Raw genomic sequence first — 5,146 nt, forward strand, 5'->3', positions numbered from 1 at the left:
AGAGAGAGAGAATTTGTTGTTCGTCTGATCCTCCTGTGGAATATGACACTATCTAAAAAGGGAAAGCATTGTGTGAATATCATTCAGTGTTAATGTAATCACCCACCAGTCGTTTCACCTGTTCTACCCACTATACATACAGTACAAGGCATTACATTCATTCCAGGTGTACATGCTAAATATACAGCTAATTAAAATTAATGAGATTTACTTAGAAAATAATATGCTCCCCTCATAAGCCTCTTATCCCTGCATGAACATCTACTACACACACACGCACACACGCACACACGCACACGCACAACACTCATCTTTTTCATTCACTCTCACTGTCACAGCCTACTAGGCACATTATTTGAAATCCTCTCTGTGCTCGCACACACGAAGACAAACACTAAGTCGCTCTGTCTTGCCCCCCCTCTCTCTCTCTCTGTCCCTCCCCCCTCTCTCTTTCTCTCTCTCTCACACTCTGTCCTTCCTTCTCTCTTGTTCTATGGCTTAAACATTATTCCATAAATGTGTGTGTCGAATACAGACACAGAGTAACTCAGACTCACACACACATTCTTAAAATAATTTTATTGTTCAAACAGAAATCCTCAATTGATTCCATCAGCTGTTCTGTTGGCTGGAAGGCGAGACTGCCGTCTCTCTGTGTGCGCAACACTCGAGCGTTTGATATCTAACATTTACCAAAGTGCTTGCTTGTCAATTTTTTTAAATAAACGGATGTCCTAGGACGCTCTTCGTTCCAAATGCCACCCTTTCCTGATTTAGTTCACTACTTTTGACCAGAGCCATCACWAAATATTTTTATGTAATCCATATTTAAATAGGCAAGTCAGTTAAGAACAKATTTTTATATACAATGACGGCCTACCCCCGGACGATGCTGGGCCAATTGTGCACTGCCCTATGGGATTCCAATCACGGCCTGTTGCGAAACGACCTGGAYTCGAACCAGGGACTGTAGTGACGCCTCTTGCACTGAGATGCCACTCTGGATAAGGAATACGGTGCCATTCAGGACACAACCTGAAATGAAACAAGTCTTCAGCCTCTCTCTGTTGGAGGAGGAATACCCGGTCAGAGAAAGTGAGAATGATTGAAGTACTTTATTAACGGGGCATGTAGGCCGGGTCCTCTTTGGACCGATTGAACTCTTCTTCTCACATTTTCATAAACTCAGCAAAAAAAAAGAAATGTCCCTTTTTTCAGGACCCTTGTCTTTCAAAGATAATTCGTAAAAATCCAACAATAAACTTCACAGAATCTTCGATTGTAAAGGGTTATTAAACACTGTTTCCCAGCTTTGTTCAATGAACCATAAAACAATTAATGCACGTGCAACCTGTGGAACGGTCGTTAAGTCACTAACAGCTTACAGACGGTAGCCAATTAAGTCACCAGTTATGAAAACTAGAACAACAAAAGAGCCTTCTACTGACTCTGAAAAACACCAAAAGAAAGATGCAAACCCTGCTTCACTGCTGAACGTGCCTTAGCATGCTGCAAGAGGCATGAGGACTGTCGCAATGCTGGCCAGGGCAATAAATTGCAATGTCCTTACTGTGAGATGCTAAGACAGCGCCGCTACAGGGAGACAGGACGGACAGCTGATCGTTCTCGCAGGGCAGACCAACGTGTAACAACACCTGCACAGGATCGGTACATCCGAACACACACCTCGCGACGGGTACAGGATGGCAACAACAACTGCCCAAGTTACATCAAGAATGCACAATCCCCCCATCAGTGCTCAGACTGTCCGCAATAGACTAAGAGAGGCCGGACTGAGGACTTGTAGGCCTGTTGTAAGGCAGGTCCTCACCAGACATCACCAGCAACAATGTCGCCTATGGCACAAACCCACCGTCGCTGGACCAGACAAGACTGGCAAAAAGTGCTCTTCACTGACGAGTCGCGGTTTTGTCTCACCAGGGTGATGGTCGGATTCGCGTCATCGTCGAAGGAAAAAGCATTACACCGAGGCCTGTACTCTGGAGCGGGATCGATTTGGAGGTGGAGGTCCGTCATGGTCTGGGGCGATGTGTCACAGCATCATTGGACTGAGCTGTTGTCATGCAGGCAATCTCAACGCTGTGCGTTGCAGGGAAGACATCCTCCTCCCTCATGTGGTACCCTTCCTGCAGCTCATCCTGACATGACCCTCCAGCATGACAATGCCACCAGCCATACTGCTCGTTCTGTGCGGGATTTCCTGCAAGACAGGAATGTCAGTGTTCTGCCATGGTCAGTGAAGAGCCCGGATCTCAATCCCATTGAGCACTCTGGACCTGTTGGATCGGAGGGTGAAGGTTAGGCCATTCCCCCAGAAATGTCTGGAACTTGCAGGTGCCTTGGTGGAAGAGTGGGTAACATCTCACAGCAAGAACTAGCAAATCTGGTGCAGTCCATGAGGAGGAGATGCACTGCATGACTTAATGCAGCTGGTGGCCACACCAGATACTGACTGTTACTTTTGATTTGACCCCCCTTTGTTCAGGAACACATTATCATTTCTGTTAGTCACATGTCTGTGGAACTTGTTCAGTTATATCTCAGTTGAGAATCTTGTTATGTTCATACAAATATTTACACGTGTTAAGTTTGATGAAAATAAACGCAGTTGACAGTGAGAGGACGTTCTCTTTATGCTGAGTTTATTTCTACTCGGACACACTCCTAGGCTAATCAATATGATATTAACTCTCCCGTAAGATTGACTAGCCCGAGATGAGGTGCTGCCTCGCCCCCAATTTTCGAGAGGACCATTTGAGCATTCGAGTGTAATTCATTGTTCTTCTCAATAGTAGGAGTACTTCTAAACAACGGATACTAGGCCTCCGGTCCTAACCCTCAATTACTGTCATTTGCTCTATGTAGTTAGTATTCTCTCTTGTGAATAAAACAAAATCTCCAACTCACACACACACACACACACCAACACACACTCACACTCACTCACACCACACACGCACACACGCACACACCCACACACGCACACACCACACACGCACTCGCTAACTCACTCACTCACTCACTCACTCACTCACTCACTCACTCACTCACTCACTCACTTCCTCACTCACTCACTCACTCACTCACTCACTCACTCACTCACTCACTCACTCACTCACCCACTCACTCACTCACTCACTCACACACTCACTCAGATTCACTCATCCACTCATTCATTCATCCACTCATCCACTCATTCATTCATTCACTCATCCACTCATCCACTCATCCACTCATRCARTCATRCARTCATCCACTCATCCACTCATCCACTCATCCACTCATCCACTCATTRATTCATCCACTCCCTCTACATCTGTAGTTTAATGTGATCATCATGAACATCGTGTCTCAATTTCCTACCTTTTATTAGGACATCTTGCAATTGTTTGCTATTAGCATAATTTAGCAACATTTTAATAAATGAACATAATTGAACATGAAATTAGTTATGATTAATCTAATGAGTAGCATGTTCCCGTCTGCAGTTCATTGATACATGTGCCTGGGGCTAACTTGAGTATCTGTAGCCAGTAGTCTATTATATCTGAATGAATGAAAGGCCACCATGAACACAACTAAACCATTCCTCCTTTAGGCAGCTGTGTTTTTGATGAAACCAAGGCTGACGCTTTATCTGCTACGCCTCATTCTTTCCTCTCTTCAATTCATATTTTAAAAACAATATTGTGATTTATTCATGTTGCACTGTTCAATATTCTAAGCTATTTTAATGTTATTATGACYTATACTGTATATTATTACGATGAGTCTGTGGGTGTATTGGTTTGTTGTGCTATAGTCTCTAACCCACGTGAGGTAGTCTTCTGTCTGTTCAGAGCCGAGTTAGCCGACAGCTCTAACTCTGCTTGTGTTGTTTTGCTCACATCTCCTGCTGTTGCCGATGTTGTTTTGTAATGTTCTGACATTTCAGTCTTTATTATCTGACTTGACTTCTACCACATTCTCATCTTGGTCTGTGATAGCAGTGAGAGCTTTATCGCTTCAAATCAGGTTTTGGGACAGGGTTTGGTTTTCTTTACTGGATTGTGTGCTCTGGGACTGTAAGCGCCTCAGAGTAGGAGGGCTGATCTAGGCCTTTCAGATCATAATGTATTCGATTACAGGAACAGGGAGGACCAGATCCTAGATCAGGACTCTTTATGAATACGGGCCCTGATCTTGGGTTGGTGTTCAGGTAAATATAATTGTTTTTATTGTGTACTAGTATACTAGTCCGGGTTTTATGTTGTGGATTGGAAACGGTATATAGAACAGGGTGAGCAGTAGTGGGATTCTCTGGTGAGTAGTAGTGGGATTCTCTGGTGAGCAGTAGTGGGATTCTCTGGTGAGTAGTAGTGGGATTCTCTGGTGAGGAGCAGAAAAAGGTAAAAGATCTCCACTGACTGACAAAGCTTGAAAAAAGAGAGACGATGTGGGTAGTGCGTTCCTGATGACATTCTCGTTGGGTGCAGAGAATATACGTTTTCCACATACCCTCAACCCCTCTAGCTGGCCCAGTCTCTGTCACAAACAGGAAAAGCTCTCCTTCAGAGAGAGGTTCAGCTAGAGGCGTTAAACAGGGTCAGAGAATCCCACTACTTTTCAAGACCCGCTACACAGAGAATTCCCACTACTACTCAACCATCCAAGTGTTCCAGTTATGAATCCACTTAAGTTCCGCATCGAACTCTAGGATCACGCATAGACCATCACCACTCTCTACTTGTCACAATCCTTAACGACGTTTAAGTGGGGGAAATTCTAAAGAAGATATCCTGACCCACTATGGCTCTACTGGACGCCGAGATGCTAGGTGTCTGGGGCACTTCACCCTACAGTCAGCACTCCCAGAGAAGTCCCATCTTACTGCTCACCAGAGAATCCCACTACTGCTCCCAAGAACCAAGAAGAAATCACACTACTACCTCCCTTTCTGTGTTCACCAGAGATTCCCACTCACTGCTCACCAGAGAATCCCACTCCTGCTTCACCCATGAGAATCTCACTAGCTGCTCACCCAGAGAATGCCACTACTGCTTCACCAGAGTAAATCCTACTAGCTACCACCCCAGAGATCCCACTACTACTTCAACCAGAGAAATCCCACTATGCTCACTCCAGA

This window comes from Salvelinus sp. IW2-2015, linkage group LG15 (genome assembly GCF_002910315.2).
Source record: "Salvelinus sp. IW2-2015 linkage group LG15, ASM291031v2, whole genome shotgun sequence".
Taxonomy (NCBI): domain Eukaryota; kingdom Metazoa; phylum Chordata; class Actinopteri; order Salmoniformes; family Salmonidae; genus Salvelinus; species Salvelinus sp. IW2-2015.